Raw genomic sequence first — 24,025 nt, forward strand, 5'->3', positions numbered from 1 at the left:
AGTGTGTGATTTTGTGTTTCAATACTTGATGTAATTTCGTTTGTATGTCATGTTAAACCTCCAAAACGAGTAGCAGTATAGGGATGTTGGGAGGCAACGGAAAATGTAACATTAGCCAATAGGTTTACATAACAGATTGCTCTAGGGACAAGGGAAAATCATATGTTAAAATTGTCCATACGTTTACATGGGTCGGTCACTCTCGGGACAAGGGGAATTTAAAATAGGACTGATCTTGTTCCATAAATTTTGGGCCATTGGTCACACATTGGACGAGGGAATTTAACAAGAGGATTTTTGTTGTCTCCAGAAATTCTGGGTCCGATGGGGCATTCTGGGACATGGAATTTTCATAGGATTTATATTGTCCCTAGACTATCTTAGAAACTGGGGTCAGATGGCTCATTCTAAAGACAAGGGAAAATTGCAATGTTAACATTGTCAGCTACAATCCAGCACATATTTTTACAATCCAACCCACACCCTTGCTATCCAGCAACCGATTTATGATTACAATGCAACACACCAAATTTACCATCCAACAATTGCATTTTGATTTTGATCCAAACACACACCCTTCAATCCAACCTTTCCTTATTTATTAAAATTGAGATACACTCACTATTATCCATCTACAATCACGCACCGTACTATACATAAATGGTTTTCTGTTGACAATACAAACGTACAAAATTCAATTCAACGAAAATGGTAGGAGTGTTTATACCTGAAAGCTATATTGACATGCATATAAAATACACAAGCAAAAAAGAGTGGTAGGATGTAAAAGAAGGTGATAATAATAATAATAATGACCTTATTTAAAGAGGGTAACACAATTAGCTAAAAACTAATCTACCTTGAGGCCCTCATACAAAGGAATTCATTTATTTAAGCTGCATCTCTGAAGCCACTGGATATACTGGGTTTGGAAGAAGGAAATAGAGTGGGCATTTCTAATCTCAGCTGGAATACTATTCCAGAGCAGAGTTCCAGAGTATTGGAAACTTTTTTAAAATAACTCCTTATTTGGTTTGGGAATTTTATACTGTTTGGTAGACATGAATCGCAGGTGGGGAGTATTACCAGGTAGCCTATACTGGAATAGTGATTGTAAATATTCAGGAGCACTATTCTGAGATATCCTGTACATTAATTTGGCTTTTCTCAAACAGATTCGGTCTTTAATAGGTAATATTTTTAACCTACCAGCTAAACTTTCCTTGCTTTCTTTCTGGATTGATATTAGCCCAAATGCTCTTTTTTGAAGATGTGCCAGCTTTGCTATGTTTTTATCATTTGAATTACCCCATACTGTACTACAGTAGTCCAAATAGGGTTGTATGTAACTGTTATAAAATAGTTTCCTGTGCCTTTCAGGGAGAAAATGTCTTATCCTACTGAGAAGCCATAAACTTGAATTGACTTTTTCACTGATATGTTTGATATGTTCAGTCCATGATAGGTTATTATCTACCAGAACACCAAGTAGCCTATCATGACAGACTATTTGCAGATTTGTATCCTTCCATGTCAGACATAGTTCATCACTATCAAGATTTGTCCTTCTTTGCCGTGTTGAGATAAGTAATATTTTAGTTTTACCAGTATTTACCACCATGCCATTACATGTGCACCAGTTATCCAGTTTGTTTTGTGCATTCTGTAAAGAAATTTCGAGCTCATGCTTTGTGTTTTGGATGTCTGACAATGTTGTGTCATCTGCATAGAGATCTGTAGATGATATTGAGTCTCTTAGTAAAAGTGGTAGGTCATTAATAAATAAAATGAATAGTAATGGACCTAGAATTGAGCCTTGTGGTACTCCATATCTAATTGTTTCAGGTTCAGACAGAACATTATTTATGTAAACATGTTGTGTTCTCTCATTTAAGTATGAAGTAAACCATCTAATTGTTCTTTCATCACACTGGTAGATTTTCAGTTTCTTCAAAAGGATTTCATGATCCACCATGTCAAAAGCTTTCCTGAAATCTACAAATACAGTTCCTATTATTCTACCTTGGTCAAGTGCTTGAAGCCATTTATCAGTTAGGGAGATCAAGGCAGTCTCACAGGAATGGTTTTGTCTAAAGCCTGATTGATTAGGGTGTAACAGCAAGTGTTTGGTTAAATATGACATGAATGAGTCATGGACATGTTTTTCAATCAATTTTGACAAGTTTGGTAGTATTGAAATTGGTCGGTAGTTATCAGCATCATCCTTAGAACCAGATTTGTGAATAGGAGTTACTTTTGCAGTTTTCCATATTTTGGGGACAGATGAGGTTGCAATACTTAAATTAATTATGAATGTTATGCTATCTACAATAGCAAAGGCAGAAGATTTAATGAGTCGTGGACCAATCTGATCAAGTCATGTAGCTTTCTTGGTATCAAGTTCACTGAGACATTTTTTAACAAAGTTTTTTGACACTGGTGGGATAGAGAAACATACCTCCTTTGAGATTTTACTGCTGCAGAACTTTTTCAGTTCATTAAAGTTGTTTTCTATCACTGGCTCTTTTAACTTTGTGGTAATGTTGATGAAAAAATCATTGAAAACATTTGCAATGTCAGTTTCATCAGTGACTATGGTGTCATTTACCAGAAGTGAGTGAATTTTATTTGTCTGTTTTTTGTGCGTTCTTACAGCGAGTTCATTGAAGACTTTCCAAATGGAGTTTGTGTTGCTCTTTTTGTTTTCAAGCAATGATTGATAATAAGTTTTTTTAGCTTTTTTGATCATACTTGTTATTTTATTTCTCCATACTTTATATTGTGCATGGTTTTCCATAGCCTTGAATTTGTCTCGTGTTTTCATAGCATCTAGGATTTCAGTAGTAAGCCAATTAGGTTGAATATCAGTCTTTACTCGATGTACTTTCAGTGGTGCATGCTTAGATACAACATCCATAAATAAGTCAGTCCACACCCTCATGGCTTCATCTATGTCATCCAAATTTTGGATCATACTCCATGGAACTTTATATAGGTCATTGAGAAATTGTTCTTCATTAAAAGTTTTGAACGATCTGTAAGTGATTGTTTTATGTGTATTTTTCTTATTTTTCTTGCATTTAACCTTTCTTGTCAAAAAAGTAGGATAGTGGTCACTAAGACCAACATTCGGTACATTAACACAAGCCACATTGTCTGGTAGGTTAGTATAAATGTGATCAATAAGAGTGCTTGATTTTTCTGTTACCCTTGTAGGCTCATTTACCAGCTGGTCTAGGCCTAATGATTCAATAAATTCCATCCAGTTGTTCCTTATTTGAGTACTGAGAAGGTCCTTATTTATATCTCCGAGTATATATGTTTCTTTCTCCTGTGCTAGAACATTTTCTATTTGTTTCAAAAAGTTATCATTCCAAAATGCTTTGGAGGAAGGTGGTCTATAAATGAAACCAGCTAGGAAAGATTTTGCATTATTTTGAAAAATTTCCACCCAGATACTCTCAATTTCATGTGACTCCAAGTCAAGTCGCCTTTTTACATTTACATCTTCCCTAATGTATACAACAAGAACCCCCCTGCTGTCTCTGTCTCTGGTGATGAAATAGACACACACACGCTCAAAAATAATACTTCAGTGGATCACAAACAAGTGTAGAAAGTGTTCATAGACACTACTAAACACTTACACACATACACGTACAATAGAAAGGGTAAGTGATTTGAAGTTTATATTTCCTGCACTATTTTCGACACTAACACTGAAGGGGGTAGGCAAATGCTATAACCCCTCCCAGCTGATTGACAGTGCATTCAAGGAGCAATATTTAGGGTCCAGAATCTGTGGGACAAAGCTGTCCATTTGTGGTTCCACCTTGATGCAAAAGGTCGGTCATCAGATGCCCCCAATCTGATAGATGAAGTAACCATTCTGTAAGGATAACCTGACCCAATATGGGGAGAATGTCAGCCTGGACATGACTCAGTCTGCTGGGAATATGTCTGATTATTATGTTGATCTGAAGCTGGCAGCACTGATGAAGAAAGTACCTAACCAGCATGCATAGGTCAGGCGATTTGGTTTTCCCCTGTTTGAGCAGGTAATTAACCACTACAGAACAGTCTTACATAATCAGGACTGACTTCTTTTACAGTCTGTACTTATAGAAATGAAAGTCATTTGTAACAGCTTTCATATGATGGTTGATGCGACTAGACAGTTATCCCTGTCCCTATTTGATGTTGACTATATTCGAAACCTAGCAACAAGTGGGGTCCCCAACTGTATGTACTGGCATCTGTATGTAACGCCACTTCTGTTTGGGGCTTCTCCAGAGTAATTCCTGTCGTTAGGCAACTGTGGTTGCATCACTGATACAGGAATCATTGTACATCTTTCGTGATATAGACGTTTTGATTCACTGGACTGAAAAAGGGTGCCTTTCAGCCAGGAACGTCATTTGCAATATGAGCAAATAAAGTAGCACAATATGATCAAATATGTTGCTGCATTGAATAACCTGAGGAGTTACAAGAACTCTGTTGCTGAAATTCCTGTCCTGTTGGAAACGACTGTACTAATTCGACAATCCACATGACGCAGACATGATTAAGACAAAGATGACTGAGGTTGGTTATAACCTCCATACTCAGGTAGACAAAACACTGGGCTTGGTGTAAGTTAAAGTTTACCCAATTCATAAGAAAACTGAGATGATTCAAAAGGTAAAAGAGACTGATTCTGCCTCTAAGGAGGACAAAAAAATTAGCATAAGTGTTTGAAGAAAATTGTCCCAATATGACCCCATTGCTGTTGATGAAGTCAACTGGAACAGGGTGACGATGCAATCAATATTGTGGTAAAGACCAAGGAACTGATTTTCGACTGAAAAGAAGGACTCAGAATTGGTAAACTCATCCAGGTAAGGAAACCAAAGAAACGTTAGTGAATGCAGATGAATAGGGACATGTGTGTGTGTGTGTGTGATTTGGATTTTTAACGTAGCTTTAACAATTTTTCAGTCATATCACTACATAACAGTAAGCATCTGTGAGAGCGAGACTGATGGCATAAAATGTCTCTTTGGATCTTGAAATGTATAGATGTCGCTATCTATATACTGAACCTCGGGGTAAGAATAAATTTGTTGAAGCAATTGATGTCTCTCATCGACCTCAACTTGCAGTTCACTTTTTTGAAATGGATCAGACATGAATGGAACCTGGAAATTGTGGCTCCACTGCCCCTTTGCCGATGATTGCTGTATCTCCTGCTGAAGAACTTTTGTCCTCCCAATTTGACGGCATACCAGTTAAAGTTACAGAGGAAGAAAGATGAGGGAATGGGATATACAAAATCCAAAGCTCCTCCAAAATTTCCCGGAACACTCAGTTGTTTTGCTGCAAAATTTGGTCCAATTCCAGGAGTGTAAAGTAGACTATCGGTGGGAGTGTTAAATCAACAGCGGGAGACAGGAGGCTAAGGAGTAGAGAAACTTTGTCTCTTTACTACCCTGTAAGGATGCCTCCTAAACTGTTTCGGCTGTCGTCTGCTTGCATAAGGTTGAAATCTGTAAGACACTTTGAATGTAAAAGAACCCTTTTGCCTGGTTTTCCTATCTTACATCTGATGTGACTGGGATGAATGGTTTCCATAACAAAGATACAGGTGAAGCAGCAAGTTTGAGGGATAGTCCTTGAGCTGCCTGCCTCCGAACTTCTTCAAATCCATCTGTAAAGAGCAATGGCTAGCCAAATGGAGTTGAGCTTAAAGAAAGAGATTAATGTTTTTTTTTTTCTTTAAATTTCATGGAGCACTAACATCATGTTAAAATTGGCAGACACTATCAACACATATGCCATTGAATGGTGAGCTGGTCAGTTTGGCCCAGGAGAAAACTGGCAACATTGTACTGATTGAGTACAAAATGTGCTCATCATCGTTTTCTGATAGCAGAGTAATTTCCATTCCTTTTGTCCTGGTTTATTTTATATTCTGGGTGGATGTACTGCTTTCACTCCCATGAATGACATTCACAACAATGATCTATTCTAACCTGTTGAATTGAACGAAGGACAGAGTTTGTTGTTTGTGTACTTTGATGTGGTCAGGTACAACATGGTAGGAAACACAACAGCTCCATAATCAGAGCCATACATGTCAAAGTGGATTCTGCCATTGCTGCTTGCAAGGAAGGTGGAAACTTATAACATGTTCATCATGCATGTGTACATTCTCCTTATCTTCCTATCAGGAAAATTGTAGTTTAGCATAACAGGAAATCTTGAACAAACTTTTCTCTGCAGGAAATGTCATGTTGAAACTACATATTTGGAAGCGCTTTGCAAGTGAATTGTAAAATTGGATGTATCCTGTGTGTAGAGCAATAGTCCCTTCAAGATAACCTTGTTTTATTCTAATTGAGTCACTCTACAATGAGGACATAGTTCATGAAATATGCTAATTCAGGTTTTAGGATTGTAAAGCTAAAACTGATAGTGATTCGAGAATTGCATGCTTTAACTGATGCAGCTTTGGTGCAAGGACAATACTTTTTTTTAACCGTTCTCATTGACAAGCAATGTACAAATAAAGCCTTCATGAAAACGTGAAAATAATGTCTTTGCTTCAAAATGGATAAGACCTTTTACCTCGGTCAAATATCCCTATAAATTTGGTTCACACTTCTAGCCAAGGTATCAATTCAACTTATGTGACACAGCTAGGACAAGGCAGAATGATACGTCGAAGCTCATTAACATGTTCAGGACAAGAATGGGGAAAGAAGAAGAAAGATTAGATTCCATGGAGCGTGGATAATACTTTGTGTATTTTCTTCATCAGTGCAATCTTGGATATTACATGGATATCACAAAGTGACAGTATCTTAGAGTTTGACTCCCCAACATTGTCAACTTGTAAATATGTTCATGTTTAAAATGTTGTTAGTCTTTGGCTGGGGAGAGGGTTATGGTAAGGTTAAGTTAAACTAACCCATGTCTAACCATACCCAAACTCTTGGGTTTTGAGCTAGAGAAGCCTCTTCTTATTATTAAAACATGTTAATTGTTTATACACAATGGCTACACGTTCCTGCTTATTGGTTAAAGACAATTTGTATTTACACTATCTCTCACATGTATATCAATCTTGATCAAAATGGCTCGTTACAGGGCAACTCTCATCTCTAGAACAGAGAGATTCTAATAATATTTCACAAAATTTGTGTTTGTTTATGTTTAAGCATGTGTTGTTCTCATCTTTGTCTTTACCAAACAAAAGCTCTAAAATCCTCTTCCATTATAAAATGTGTGTTTGTTGGCTAAAATGTGTGTTTGCATAGGTAAATGTATCCATAACCACTCCCTCACCCTTGTGTAAACATGTATAAAAACCAAAACCAACAATTTTAACATTATATTGTCCCTTGTTCGCTGAGTGACACATCTGACCTCAATTTCTAAGGCAGTCTATAGAGAAGGTAAATCCTATGTTAAATTCCCCGTGTTCCAAGAATTACTTTCCCATGTAAACCCATGGATACCTTTAACATAGGATTTCTACTTGTCCCCCATTGCGACCAAGTCTACAATTACAGTTACAATTACAGGTACCGTAATGAGAGCTCTGTCCATCTAGCCAGGAATATGGCTTTACCTCTTTACAATTATGGAAATCTTAAAAATAGATTTTCCGCCCTAGCATGCTTATGGCTAAATACAATTACAATTACAGAGATCTTAGTGATGAAATAGTCGGTATCGCCAGTTACCAGGCTACCCACCACATTATGATAGGTAATCTGTTGATAGATCCATCATTCCAGCCTGATGCCCATGGTATGGCTGGTACCAGCACCAACTAGACTGCATTCTGCATGACCAGTAACTATACTCCCTGCAGACAGGCTGTCGTACCAGTATGACAAAATCTTCAAATTTCTCCTTTATTTGCTGCTTACCCACAGGGTAATTGCCATAAACTATATAGAGACTATGGTATTGAGTCGTCGTTGTCACAGGGAGATGTTTATCCTAAATCGAAGCAGTCCATTAACAGTCTGGTACAAGACACTTTCCAACAACTATCATTCTCAACTCCAGGCATTATAAAAACAAAAATCATCTTATTGAAGCGATTTTGGAACAATGTTGCCATGTCTTTAATATTAGATTTGGCCTCCTTGGCAATTTTCTGTCGCAAGGGACTCAGCCAAACAATACGTCTGGGAGTCAAGGTCCCCAATTACTTGGGTCATTAACAGAGCAGCGCACTATTCGATGGCAAATATGTTGATTGTATATGTCAATTTTAACTTGATAATGCGCATTTGTGTTCCAAGAAATTAGGATTTAAAAAAAATATGCTCTGGCTTTAATCATGACACTCCTCCTGTATCCTTGGACGGAAGATACCAACGCCAGGCAAATGGGTTTGTTTAAGTTCCAAGTGCCATTCAGATCTCAAACTTATATAAGCAGACAACAGCAGAAACTGTCAAGGTGAACCATTACAGGGGCCTTAAGAAACAAAGTTTCTCCAGCCCCAAGCCTTCTGTCTCCCACCTCTGATGTGACAAACCCACTGACAGCAGACACTCTACTTGGTGGAGCTAGACTCCGGCAATTGCGGTCACACTGCACTAACTTATTACCGCAAAACAAATGAGTGTTCCAAGTCATTTTGGAGTAGCATCAGATTCTTTTTATACCAAACTAACCTGAGCCACATGAGGGCATTTTCGATGGCCTAAGGGCCACACCAGCTTTGTTATCTCTCAATACACCTTGTGACACCAATCATTTTGTGGTCTACAGGATATGGCTTGGCAGGCCACATGCAGCCCTGGTTTATACCATCCCCTCCTCTTTCTTCCTCTCATATTCTAATTGATATGCTGTCACTTGTTGCTGGGCTTCAAATGTAGTCAACAGCAAATGGGTACGGAAGGAACTGCCTCATCACATCAACCTTCATATGAAAGATACTATAAATTCCAGAATAGTTATTTCATCCATCAGATTTGGGGCATCTGATGACTGACCTTTTGTAACATGGTGGAATTATATAAATGGGCAACTTTGTCTCAAGAACTCCGAACCCTAAATCTTCCACCTCAAATGCACTTCATTCACCTGGGAGGGGTTATTTCACTTGCCTATCCTTTTTGATGTTAGTGTCAAAAAATAAAAAAGAAAATAGGTGGTCAGAATTAAAAGATAATTCTGACAGAAAATCTCAGATACAATTAGCCCTGAGTAAACGATATACATGATCTTGTGACTAGTCTACCCAGGAATATTGCAGCGAAACTACATCTCTGAAAATAACCACTGAAGCAAGTGTTACTAATCTTATCTGGACTGTCTTCTTTTTCGTTGCTAGTGTCAGGACAGTATCGCAAGATACATAATTTAGACATTCAATTGCGGAGAGAATCTCGACAGCAAGAACCCCTCCACTCTGAATGCTTATGAGGTAAATGATCATGTTTTCAGGGACTAGTGCTGAGTCAATAATATAGAAGTTTTTAGTGCCTCAACGCCACTTTTTCTAATGCTCTGTGAAAGATAAAATGTGGGCATGAGCTACCAAGATATCTCATGCATTCAGTGATCATGGTAGAATATATATTGGTCATGATAAAGATTTATCAGACCTACTAGACAAAGTCTATCAAACTGGAAGCTGTCCTGGTTCTTAGCATGGCTTAATTCAGGACATTTCGAGCCATTAGGTTGGACGTTGCTGAGACTGTTATCATAATAACCAGTTTCCTGATAGTTTCAGCATACAACTTGCCTTTTCAGTGCACCCAAACTATCTTTGGTTCCATTGAGATGGTTTGGTGATCATCGTGATTCAGCAAGGCAGAGTAGCCAACAACCAGTCTCAATCAGTGGAAGTCAGTGATTCATTATTTGATCCCTTTCACGTGTATATAAGTTAAGAGCAGTGTCGATGTAATAATATGTCCTTGTCCTCAAATGCTTCTTAAACCGTAACATGCGCATCTCTTTCTCATGTTAAGGTGAGAAAGCAGGACATCACTTCCCAAGCCAGATCTTCGTGACATCCCAAAATATCAGAGTTCGCCTCATGAAAATTTCAGCTTATGAAATAAAAGCATCTCTGCGAGCCTCACATATGAATACATCCCAATAATTCAATAAATCATTGAAACTATTGGTAGTCATGCAGAGCCATCCAGCTTTTATTTACAAAACCTTAGTCTGGTGGATTACCGCCAGACCCAATTAAACCAACACAGCCTCTTAGCTTTGCTGGGTTCACCTGAAGTGATGTTAGATGGTAAGATTTCAATAACTGTCTTCTTGCCTAACTGTACAGTCACTGTTCATGTGACCATATGCATTGTGATTGAAGAAGGAGCAGCAGAGGGGGCGAATCCGACATTTTGTCCAATCGTTATTTTGCTTAATTATTACTTTCTGCACTCAGCGGATCCGGTGTAGTCAGCGCTGGTAAAAAAAAAACGACGACGTCTTTGGGGGATCGTCGCGTCGTCATTTGGTTTAATTAACACCTTCTGCGCGTCGATCCCCAGCGTCGTCAGCGTCCGGTAAGCACATCGACGACCGCGTCGATGTCATCGCCCCCTCTGCTGCTAAGTGGTTATTTACAATGAAAATTATTTACAACTAACCGAATATTTGGTCAAGTCCAATACGATATCGTGTCCGAGGATCATGTAAATTTATCGTTACGAATCCATGTGGGGTCGACTGAGCATGACTAAAAAAGTTTCGAAAACCATTAAAGTCCATGTCACCGCCGCACCATGTCTGCCAAATATTTCGTAGCGTGTGTGTATCAACGCCGTTGAATACAGCAAGAATATTACAGTTGTCTCTAATTACTTTTGGAATCTGAGTGTATCGTTGAGTGACATATATCACGTCAGTGTTTTTATGCCTGCCTCTGGAAAATATCCTAGCTGGGTTTTTTTGATTGTCTAACATAACATCATCGTACACGACTAGATTGTTAACGTCGCCATCAATATCATCAATACCCGGTGCATCATTGATATCTGTAATAAACTCGATGACATTTTTTTTAGCGATCGCTGATGCATTCTCGTTGAAATCTTTCAACACCTCGTAGCATCGTTGATCATCTACGCTAGGAGCAACCAAATACAACTTATCCCACTTCATCCATCTCATTATTAAATTGAGTAACAATTGCGTCTTGCCGGATCCAGATGGTCCGATGATAATCATCCGGATCGAGTTTGGTAACGCTGCAACATGCTTAACTGGTTCTCTTGTTTTAGTCGCCGAAAAATCAATTATATTCATATTTCTATACATAAATTATGGATCTATATTGTGTGAAGTGTAGAGTACGTACTGGCACAAATGATATGACAACCGCTACAACAAGAAATAACAGATCGGCGCTTACTGGTAAGTGTGTACAATGCGGTACAAAGAAATTTAGATTTATTTCTATTAAACCCGGGGACGCTTTAAAAAAAAGCGAGGAGGTGATATTGCAGCCAAATTGGCAAAACTCCCCGGAACACCGTGGGCAAAGTATCCAGGAGAAAAACACCTCCCAGGATATAGCTACTGTGGCCCCGGAACACGATTAGATATCAGACTCGATGATCAAAATCAGCCCAAACCCGGTGAGTATCCAATAAACGCTATCGATAAGGCGTGTCATGTTCATGATGTTGCTTACAAAAGTAGCGATCTGCAACAGCGTCATATCACGGATGTAAAATTAATTCACACATTAAATGCTATTCCTGATAAATCCGTCAAAGAAAAATTGGCCTCATGGTTGGTAAAATCGGCTATGAAAGGTAAATTAATGATTGGAAGCGGAGCTTCTCGCGCTGGTAATTGAAAACGCTAGCGTTTATAATAACAACATGGAATCCATCTATTATTCTCCGAGAGGATACTGGAAGGGGAAGGCCGCAATTGGTAAACTCGCAAGCGCTGCAAAGGTAACAAAGGCCACTGCGGCTAATTGGTTATCCAAACAGGCTATATGGCAAATTTATCTACCACCGCCTAAACAAATCAACTTTTCGCGCTTTGATGTCAGCGTACCTAATGAAGTTCATCAGGCTGATATACTATTTTTGCCGCATGACAACGGTTACAAATACGCGCTAACCGTAGTTGATGTTGCGAGTCGATACAAACAAGCGGAACCGTTAAAAACAAAGTCGGCAACTGAAGTAGCCGCTGCGTTTGAAAGAATTTATCGAAGAGGCCCTCTGCGCTGGCCAAATCTATTACAAGTTGATCCCGGTAGTGAATTTCGCGGCGCTGTTTTATCAACGCTGAAACATCATAGCGTCGCGGTACGACGAGGTCATACTGCGCTACATCGTGATCAGGCAATTGTTGAACGATTCAATCGGACTCTCGCTGAACGGTTATTTGGATATCAATACGCGAAGGAATTCATTCAGGAAAAACGATCTCGTGAATGGGTTAAAAGGTTGCCAGGTGTAATTGCAGCGTTAAATAACGAGATTACCCGAGCAATCAACATTAAGCCCAGCGACGCGATTAAATACGAGTATATACCCGGAAAATCAAAAATAAATAGCGTTTCCAAGCCGATTCTCGGCAATGTCACCGTGAGATATCTATATGAACCAGGAGAGCTTGAAGGCGGTAAAAAAAGAGCTACTGATCCTATTTGGAGTGTTACCACACATAACATATCAACGATAACACGATCAACTGGTAGACCACCGATCTACAGACTGGATTCAACTGCTCCTCAGCGCGGATTTACACGCGAGCAACTACAAGTGATACCTGACGATACTCAATTACCCCCGCGTGGTCTTAACTAGCGCCGTTGCGTCTATTGCACTCAAGACATGTCAACCTCACATTGTTTTTGACATGACCGAGACTGTTATCGATCCTGTCCACGGTAAATTGGCGAGCGTCTTTATCCGAATAACGCCAGCGCATTACACAATTACAACTCGCGCAGTGATTATTCTGTTGTTGTCGTAACGCAATTATTAATTCGGCATCAATATCAAAACGCCGCTGTTTTTTTTTATCCTGTTGGCGGTAACCCGAGAGTTTTCTATCAATGACGCTTGCATCGATGACTCCGTCACTGGCTTCGTCACTGACTCCGTCAATAACAATTCTTCGAAGCTGATTTATCCTCCGTACTCTGGACACTGCAAGATAGACTAGATTTGACCATTCGATGCGATTATCAACTATCCAAACAATTGTGTCCGTGATGGTTAGTCCCTGCGAGGAATGTATTGTTGTTGCGTATCCTAGCGTCCACGGGGATTTATTAGCACGTAGCGCGTCCTCGACGACGCTGATATCAACGAGCACGATATCATTCAGCACGAGAATTTGTTTTTTTGTCCCTGACGCTGTCGGGCCCGGGATTTCAACTTCAATGTTCTGCTGCCGTGTGTCCGCGGGTCTATAACATAACGGCACTGGACGCGTTGGAAACTTTTCCTTATGCAACGCAAACAACTTCCGCTGAAGTGTGTCTCTGACTATCTTTCTACTCGCTACAATCAAATCGTTTGGTCTCCATGTTTCCCAGAATTCATTCAACGGCGTTTCCGGAATCACCTCGCGGATTATTTCACATTGAATTTTATCCGGCTGTAATCTGATTAGTTTTTTAACCTCGCGCAGTTGTTCATCAAGTGCTCGGTAATCAGTATCGGTTTCTTCATAATAGTCCACAAAACCTCTTAACCAATCATGTGGACCCTCGCCGACAAATGGTGGTGGTTGGCCATGGTCCCCACACATGATTACCGCTGTATTCGCGCGCAGCAACCAATCAAGAAACATTTGTAAAGTATCTAACGAAACAGTACATATTTCGTCCCAGATGATAATGTCGGGAATAAATTTTTCACCCATTCGATCAGGAGTCCACTCACCGCCGCTGTATCGAAAAAAGCTGTGATAAGTAACGGCGTCAACATTTCGTTGTTTTATCTCTCGCGCTAGTCTATGAGTCGGTGTAAGCACGATTATACTTGCCCGCGTTCGAAATAATTCAATTGCCCGAGTCGTCTTTCCTGACCCGCCACAGCCGCTTAAATAAACTGTTTTGTGTCTACAAATTGGATCAGAACACGATGGTGCATTAGACCATTCTGACAATTTATCACCGCGTAAGTAGTTGTTCTCAACGGTGACATCTGCTGACGGGGAATAATCGCGTCGTATTTCATTTTTAATTCTCCATGTACCCCAACTCTCGTCCGGATTAGTAAACCCGGCTACGTTTTCCTTATACGCTACGTCAACATAAAACGAATCAACGGCTACTCTAACCGCGGTATCGGGGAATCTATTTATCATCGAGAATAAATTGATAGCGGCATAACCCAGCATAGACGCCCTCAAATGCGGATACGCGGGGCTGTCTCCATCGCCGTAGGTAACAACTGTACCCAACTTTGTTCCATTGGACAAGAAAGCTGTTTTGCAGTTCACGTATCTATTTTTTGCCACTGCGTCCTTGATTACGAAATCATATTCTGCGTCATCTATAATCAGCCGTGAGCAATATCGTTTGTAGTCGTGGTTTTTTCCACCTTGTGTGAACTTACCAATTATTCTTCTACCGAGATCTTTTGCCTCGCGGTTTCGTTGGTTAAATATCCTCCTGGACCATTCGATGATATATTCCTCGTCGGCATCAATGTTTTTTCTGGATTCGTCAATTATGCTATCTAGACGCTCCGGTTCTGGTAACCAGACTTCAGTCTGCGCCCGGTATGATATAATCGCGTCACTGACAATCAACGAAACTAGCATGCTACAATCAATCATATACCGTAGCAGCGCTATTGGCAGCCACTTCTTTTCAGCTATGTGTCTACCGATCCAAATATAGCAACAGCGATGGAGTCCTGCCGCGAATTCAAATGATACTATGCGAGCGAATCCGGTTAAATCAAAATTAGGCAGTGGTCCATTAATAGCAACACGAGTCATTTCATGACTGGGGTGTCCAAATCGTTTGAAATATTCAGCGGCGGATCCATACCCGAGAAAACTCGCTGGATAACAGGCAACCATATCAACCGAGATCATAGCGTCGCGGTTGTATTCAGTGTTCCATAGTCCACCGTGATAGTATTCCAAACAACTGGATTGTACATCCGGTAGAAATTCCTTGCGCGTTGGTCTCCACGCATTTTTCCTTGCTGCAACATGAGCTACAACCGATGGAATCGTAAAACAATTTGTTAGCAGTTGTTCATCATGCTCTTCAAATTCCATGGCGGTTTTTTTCATCCTGTTGTGAAATGCTTCAGTGCGATATAATTCGCCGTTTGGTCTTACAAACTGATCAAAGGTATCCATGTCGTTTTCAGCGCTGCGAAGTAACCACACTGATACAGGGTCATTTTTACACAAGCAAGCAATAGCATCAAATAGTTTCCTCTCCGCGAGAAAACCGTCCTCTCCTAAAAATTCCCCCGGGATATACTTTACTGTTCTATCCCGTGGAAATATTGTGATCGCGGGCGTCCATGCGTGTTCGTTATGATCAATAATTTTGATTGGGGCCCCATTTGATTTGTACTTTGATTCGTATAATACTTCACCGGTTATCGTTGTAACGGTTATTGGAAATCTCAACGACGTTTCTAATCTCGCTATGTCGCTGATGGTTGCTCCACGCTCTTTTACGGTTAGTTCCCACTGGTTGATTTTGCTACGTCGTAAATCAGTCAATTTGTTTCCTCGACATGCATTTGTAAAATGCTCTATTATTCGTTCTGCTACACAATTTATCCCCGTTGACTGTTTCATTGGTTTCAGTTTTCCGATATCAGGTTTCTTATTTAACGGGTATATTCCATAAACAACTGCTGTTTCAGGATACGCTCGTTCATAGTATGGTCTGTCAATTCCGGTTAACAACCCCGGCTTGGAGTCGCGGCTGACAGTGACTGTTTTCTTGTCGCTGAGAACTGGTTCAAATTTATCACGTATGATCCAATCGCCTGATTTCACCGGGACAATGAATTTTACTCTGAAGAAATACCTTTTACCGTCAAGTTGTGATATTATCATTGCTGCGCGGTTGTCGTTCATGGTAGCATCAACAACGCCATCAATTCGAAATGTTGACCAACTATGAGATGCACCATCACGTTTGAATTCATCGATACAATCGCGTATTTTATTCAACAGGGTTCTATCGTTTATTAACGCTTTTGGTGTGTCCTTGAGGACTCTATCGAGATTGAACTTAATATTTTTCCGGGGCTTAATTACTGCTAATCTCTCGAACTCATCCATATAATTAAAACAAGTATTTAAATGAAAGAATATAGTATAATGAATAAATGCAAATGGTTGATGATTGGGTCGACAACCCCGTGCAATAAATCATGTAGAGGTGAATTCTGCGGATATCATTTACAAAGCGTTCGTAATGGCTCTCTTGGCCCCCTACCGTGCTTGGTTTGCCACGTCGGTGTAAGAGGAAAATCGCAGTTGTGTATCAATTGTGGCGGAAAGCGATACAGGGAACTAAAACGCTATTATGACAAGCGAATTAAAAACGCCGTCATTGACCCCACCGCAGACTTCGTCATCAAAACTCCTCAGGACTACATTGCAAGGTTTATAATTAAACCAAATAATAAATTAGACAAGTAGTATTATTATACAAATGGACCAAGAGTTCAGACCTCACCCTGTGTTTGTTAATTACGAGGCATCTCGCGACGGTATTGTTAGAAACCGCAGACTGAAGAAGCCGGTTGGTACCGTAAATAATCACGGATACTTGCGATTTAATGCTGGGAAAAAAATCTGTCTTATTCACAGGATGGTGTATGAAGCGTTTAACAGACTGATCAACGACGGTCTCGTTATTGATCACATTGATGGATGTCCTCAAAATAACAGACTGTGTAATCTAAGAGCTGTTACACCGAGTCAAAATTCCAAATTTGGAAAAACAGGAGGGATGAGAAAGGCAAAACCCGTAAAGTCATTTGATACAATAACGCACGAGGAAAAAATATTTCGCTCTATGAATGCGGCTGGTAAATACTTCGATATTTGTAGTAAATCAGTTCTAGATGTTGCGGAGAATATAACTAAAACAGCGATCTCAAAAAAGACGGGTCACAGAATTCGATTTTCATATATAACATCAAAGGGAGATAACTCGTTTTGTGATAGCGTCTCATGACAAGAGTTATGTCCCTTGAAGTCCAATTAATGTTGCGATTAATTAATCATTTTACGATGAAAACTAATGAAATACACGCTATTATCTAACAGCTGTATTCTTTTTTTTAATGTTTTATTTGAGTATTTGGTTTCATTTAAATGCCGTGAAACACCATTAATAAGTATTTAAGGATTTAACGATTCAAGGGAATTCAAATTAACACACACCTTGTGACTGACGCCGCTGTATTAGTCACTTTATATATAAGATGACTCGTTATAAGCCTGGGGCTTTCGAAAGCCAATTCAACTAATCAAAACTAACCCACGTTCTTAACCCGGGCGTGTGGTTGTCTTTTGTTTACAATCATGCAACCGGGTTAATTTAATTGGGTTGCTTTTGATTGGTTGAATTGGCCGTAGAGTTCCGCCCCGTCGTTTTATGTTTGTGCTGTCTTGTGCCGTCCCATCATCCATCAATCATTTCATTGTAAATATATTCATCCATGTAGTGATGTCCCTAAACATATCTTCTGGGAGGTCTACGATGACGTTTGTCACCCTAGGCCTCCCCCCCGGAGATGTATGTTTAGGGTTCCAAGATGTGAATGTCCTTAATTAAGTATATGTGTATGCCTGTAATCTGCCACAACACTCGAGTGGAGATTTACGGCATTGTACCGTCTATGTATGCCTGTAATCTGCCACAACACTCGAGTGGAGATTTACGGCATTGTACTGTCCATACAAAAAACGGGGTCAAAAATGACCCCAATAATTTTATTAAATTTTAACTTAAATTTTATTAAAATTTTTGATATTAGAAATAAGATGTTCTATAAGAATAATGAATATCGAAGACATCAATAATATATTAGCCGAGATTTCAAAATTAAAAAATCAAGGAATTGAATTATCTGATGGTCTCGACAGTGAAAAAATATTATCCGATTATGAGATTATTAACGAACAGTCGAAACGGGGGCGTTTTACCCTGGCCCGCGAGTATTTTTTTATAAAACGATTACAACATACGATTAATGAAAACTTGTACCACAATGACGCAAATGCATTCATTGGACTATTTACTGCCGTTGAAATAATACGAAAAAAACTCGGACGTGTTTATGAACGACGCCGGGAGATTTCTAGCAAGATCAAAAACATTAGAAGGATTATAGACGAAAACTCCGGCGAGAAATTAGAAATTGCTTCGCAATTGCAATAATGGTAGGCGAATCACTTACTACTCGGCTAGCCAGAGAGCGGCTAGCAGCGCTTAAAAAGTTTATACCGTTACGAGATAGGGTCCGAGAACAACTTCAAACGCGGCAGCAACTACAAACCGATTTTACTGTTCGAAGCGAGCAACTCTTTGCCCCGGTAACTAAAGCGACCAAAGATGTTACGGCGGCAACTGTACCCGTTCTTGGTGCGCTTGAAAAGATAGCGGCTCAGACCGAACAAACAAAAAGGTCTTTAGAAACACTTCCTGCAAAAATAGCGGCTGCTACAACACGGAGGCCGCCACCACTCGCTATAACCGAACCACAAGAACCCTATGTTACAATGGCCGATGAAGAAGAACTAGGTGCTACTGCGAAAGAACCGGAAGAAGAAATACCAGAAGAAGAAATGCCAGAAGAAATACCGGAAGAAAAAGAGGGGAATATACCCCGTATTGTACTCAAGAAGAGCACAATAGATGAAATTAGAGGCTTCAGCAGCAGGGAAGAATTAATTAATTTTGCTGCCAACAATTTTGCTAAGAGCATACGAGATAAGAAGCATATCAATAGCGGTTACGAGAAAAATATAAAGTCGTTAAAGGACTGGGCAAGAATAGTGTATTTAGCGAGTAAACATAAAGAAGCATTACCACATCGTGGTGATCCCGATTACGATGAATTCCACAAGGAAGTTAAGAGTATAACACCAAAAAAAGGAAAAGGATACTCTGTTGGTAAAGAATCCTACGGCGTTACCTGTCCTGGTAGTGTTCTCAGTGATATATCACGGCTAGAGGTACTAATTGGAGGAAAACGAGCCGGAAATAACTCTCCGGAAATAATCAATGAAGCCGCTGATATTTGCAAGCGGTTATTTGCAGGCGGTATTATGGACATTAATGCATATCGAACGCTCATAGACGAACTCGTGGATGATTAATTGAAAAACCGGTGTTTTTATAATAAAGATGATCATACACTACAACCACGATAAACCAGTACTCGTCTACGTGGTAAACTCGCGATTGCCTGTTTACCGCGCGTACTATGGAGATGGTCTCGGTAGCACCATTGCGGGGTTATTTACAAGAATGGCTCCAAAAGTAGCGCCGTTAGCCAAACAACTAGGAATGAAGGCTATTGATGTTATTCGTGATAAGGGTATTAGTGCCATTGGAGATGTTGCCGGAAAGGCGCTTTCAGCCGCGCGGGACAAACTAATGTCGTTGGTGAAATCTAAGAGATTCTCAAAAAGAAAACAGAAACCACCGGTAATGCCATCAACGACAGTGATGCCTGCAAATGTCAGTAAAGTAATAAATAACGCCGTGGAAGAAAAATTAGAGTCATTGGCGACGACTCAGTCGTTGGCGACGACTCCGTCGTTGGCGACTTCGCCATCCGCCGATGCGGCAACCAACGCGCTCATGAACGCGATAGCGGGAAGTGGTTTAAGTTCAAAGAATTTACGACGAAAAAATCGCAATTGAAAACATCAACATGATAAATAATAGAATGTTTGCGCGTACCGCTGATCCCGCGTTTGATATGGATGCCCCAGTGCGCAGGGATGATTCTGTCCGTGATTATCAATATTATTCTTATTATGCAGCGCAACCCGACCTACGATCGCGAATTGAACTTCAAGTCCAAGATACCAGTAAATACTTTCTGCCGTGTGAAGCGTTTATCGAAATCGAGGGAGAACTCGTGACAAATGCTGCCGATAATGCACCATACGCAGATGACGATCATGTTCGAGTTGGTTTCGTCAACAACGGTATCATGGCGTTATTTGAGAGCGCCAGATATCTTATTGACGGGCGAGAAATTGAATCAATAGAACGCGAGGTTGATGTTGCAACGACGATAATTGGGTTAGCGAGATACTCGGACGATTACACGAGATCGGCGGGCCCATCTATGATGTTTGCGAAGGAAACCACCAATAATGCTGACCATTTTCAGTACATCAACGTGCTGGTGGAAAGAGATACCGCAATTGCTAATCAAGCTGAAGCAGCCAATCCAGACCGCAGAGCAAGACCGGGCGCTGAGTTCACTGTTATAAAAAGTCTTAACGATAATTACAATATGGGATTCGCAGCACGAATGTCGATGCTAAAAAGACCACGTCGAAAGTTTTCATGCGCGATTCCACTCCATCACATATTTGGATTCTGCAGAAATGTCAGGAAGGTTATCTATGGGGCTAAGCATACAATCGCGCTGACGCGAAGGGGCGATGATAACAATGCAATATGGCATGCTGCTGGCGTCGCTGCCGGTAAAGTCGTTTTAACTAAAATGGCATTGTGGATGCCGGTGCTGACTCCATCAGTTACCACGGAAGCACGATTGTTAGCATTTATGGAACAGGGAGGGAAATCGTTGTTGAGTTGGCTAGCGGTAACAACTGATGCTAAAGAGGATAACGTCGCTGATACGTTTACATGGCACCTAGCATCAAAACAAGGCGTTTCAGCCCCGCGTCATATATTCATAGCGCTACAGAATAGGGAACGATTGGGCAGTCAAGAACACAGCCATATGATATTTGATCAATTAGGAGTCAGGGATGTTTCGCTGAGAATAAACGGACAACAGGAACCATCCGAGGATATACAGCTTAATTACGACGACAACCATATCGCACGTGTGTACCATCGATTGCTGTCATATATGGGTCGTGATCAAAACGTCGACACTGGTTTGCAAATATCACAACTTGATTTTAAAAAGCTGTATCCGATTTATTATTTTTCGTTGGAACATCTTGATTTAACGAGACAATCCGTCGTTGATATACACTTCCGAGCTCGTATAGCCCCGGGTGGTGTTAATTACAGAGCGGTTGCTGTCATTCTCAGCGATAAATCAATGCTGCTAGAAGGTGTTGGTGGACGAATGAGAATCGTTGATGCGCCAGTGGAAAACATGTAATTGAAAACACAAACGCGTTTACAATAAAATGTCGTATAGTGTCGTCAGTGTAGAGTTGACTGATGGTCAAGTCAAGAAATTACGATCAAAGTCGGCTAAACAATGCGGAACCACAATAACGCTGAAGCCGTCACAGATGGCAGGTGGTAATCATAAGATATCGTTGACGGCGCGTCAAATAAAACATTTCAATGACGCGATGAAGAATAAAAAAGGTGTTCAAATAGATTTTTCAGCCGCAGCAATTAAAAACATGGAAAAGACCGGTGGGATATTTCCGCTGTTAGCTGCGATTCCAGCGTTGATTGCCGCGGCCGCACCAGCAGTGGCTAAGGCGGCGGCGTTGGGGGCCGTTGGTACCGCGGCGGGAATGGCATTAAAGAAGGCAACCGGGAAAGGCTACAAAAAAAAAACCACCCGTGGCCGGAAAGGGTCTAAGACTACCGGGGACCCCGTATTCATGGTACTCGGGGAAGGGTCTAAGACTACCGGGAACCGTTTATTGACTCAGGAGTCATTGACTCCCGAGTCTATGACTCCTATGTCTAATTTTGATTTAATAGATGCCGCAAACGCGTTAGCGATAAAAAACTTCAGAGGTGTTTTTATGAGGGATCAATTACCGACAAAACCAAGGAATATTGAAACCGGTATAACTAACCTCGATCGATCCTCCGGAGCGGGAACTCATTGGGTTGCGTACGCGATTGATCCGCGTGCGATCGTCTATTTTGATTCATACGGGTTAGCCCCGCCGAAAGAGTTCATGCGGTATGTCCGGGCGTGTTCAACCCGGGCGTGTTCAGCCCCGGTTTTTTATTCCACGCTGCCAACACAGCAATTAAGTGACCCACCGATATGTGGCCGTGAGGTATTGAACGTACTCGCGGCGATTTCATCATCGTGAAAACCACATCATATGGTTGTAAACGAATACACTAGTGGGAAATTTAGAGACAATTACATTAGATAATAATGATTGATATTTGGGGACGACCGGTTTCGGCGCTGAAAAAGCCCACGGAAACGGCCATCACCGATGACATAAAAAAACTAATCGAGGATGAAATCGCTGATACGTTGAATTTAACAAGTGTTGACCCAGGTGAAATAGTTGTATTTCAAGACCGCCAGGGTAAATTGAAATCCAGTAATGTGTCGCTGGATGACGTTTTAATGCGACATCCTAATGCCGCCAATGGCACTATCGCGTTGTATACCGGCGACGGACGACTCAAACCGGGTAAACATATATCGGAGGTGACGAATGAGATAACATCCGTTCGAGACAGACTTACATCGTTGAATATATCTATGATCGAATTCGACGCGCGGGTGAAAAAATCTGTCACCGATATACAACTCACTACCGCTAGTTTTTTTGGGACCCCGACGGTAACCGAACCAAATCTTGCAACAATAAAGAATACTATTTCGGAGTTTACGACGCTGTCGGGCCAATTTTACACGTTACGAAAAAATGTTAACAGGATCGATGACAACTTTGATAAATTCTTTGGTAAAAAAAATACCAGGCCGGATGAAATCACAATAACTATAAATGATATCATTGCGTATAGACAGGAAATAGAAACAATCAAAACTAATGTTGCAACGAACAAAAGGAGTATAGACGTGCATGAACGGGAAATAAATACACTCATTACTAATGTTACAACGATCATAAATAATGTGGACGCGCATGGACGGAAAATAGAAACAATCAAAACTGATGTTACAACGATCATAAATAATATGGACGCGCATACACAGGAAATAGGAACAATCAAAACTGATATTGAAGCGAACAAAAAGAGTGTGGACACGCATACACAGGAAATAGGAACAATCAAAACTGATGTTGAAGTGAACAAAAAGGGTGTAGACGCGCATACACAGGAAATAGGAACAATCAAAACTGATATTGAAGCGAACAAAAAAAATATAGACGCGTATTGGCGGGGAATAGGAATAATCAAAACTGATGTTGCAGCGAACAAAAAAGGTATAGACGTGCATACATATGAAATAGGAACAATCAAACTTGATGTTGCAGCGAACAAAAAAAGTATGACCGAGAATACACGGGAAATAGAAACAATCAAAACTAATGTTGCAGCGAACAAGAATAATATAGACGCGAGTTGGCGGGGAGTAGGAATAGTTATAACTGATGTTGAAGCGATTAAAGACAGACTACCGAGAATGGCAGAGCAACTCGAAAAAATAAAAACCCTTCATGAAAACATCATCAACACAGTATACACAATTCGGCATGGATCATTCGATTGGACTCCTACACAGAATACAGTAAATATCACCGCAACTGTTAAGGGTATTTATCGATTGACACTGGTTTCAATGATGCAGTTTAATATATTATCGTCGAGTTCATCCGGGTTTAACAATACAATATCAACAATTATAGACAAGAACGCAACTGAACAGTTTACAATTTATGCCGTTGATAGAAATCTAGCCGGGGCAAACATTACATGGTATGTGGAATTTGCAGCGAATCTAAGTAATTAAAAACACTAGCTCTTTTAAAATAAAAATGACCACCAAGGAAATTGAATCAGAGGTATCACCGACGTCACATCAATATCGATTCGATACCGCAAAAGAATTTTCCGCAAACTTGAAAACGCTTTCCGAACAATACCGTGTAAAAATAAAAAAATACCGTC

General features: G+C 40.4%; 1 protein-coding gene across 1 annotated transcript in view; it reads right to left on the minus strand.

Annotated features, from left to right (window-relative positions):
• The window catches only part of LOC149803939 (plexin-A1-like), a 444,256-nt gene that overhangs the window by 49,321 nt on the left and 370,910 nt on the right, over positions 1-24,025 (minus strand). The gene's annotated exons all lie outside the window — the stretch shown is intronic.

This window comes from Sinohyriopsis cumingii, chromosome 3, assembly GCF_028554795.1.
Source record: "Sinohyriopsis cumingii isolate HCF-2022 chromosome 3, ASM2855479v2, whole genome shotgun sequence".
Lineage (NCBI taxonomy): Eukaryota > Metazoa > Mollusca > Bivalvia > Unionida > Unionidae > Sinohyriopsis > Sinohyriopsis cumingii.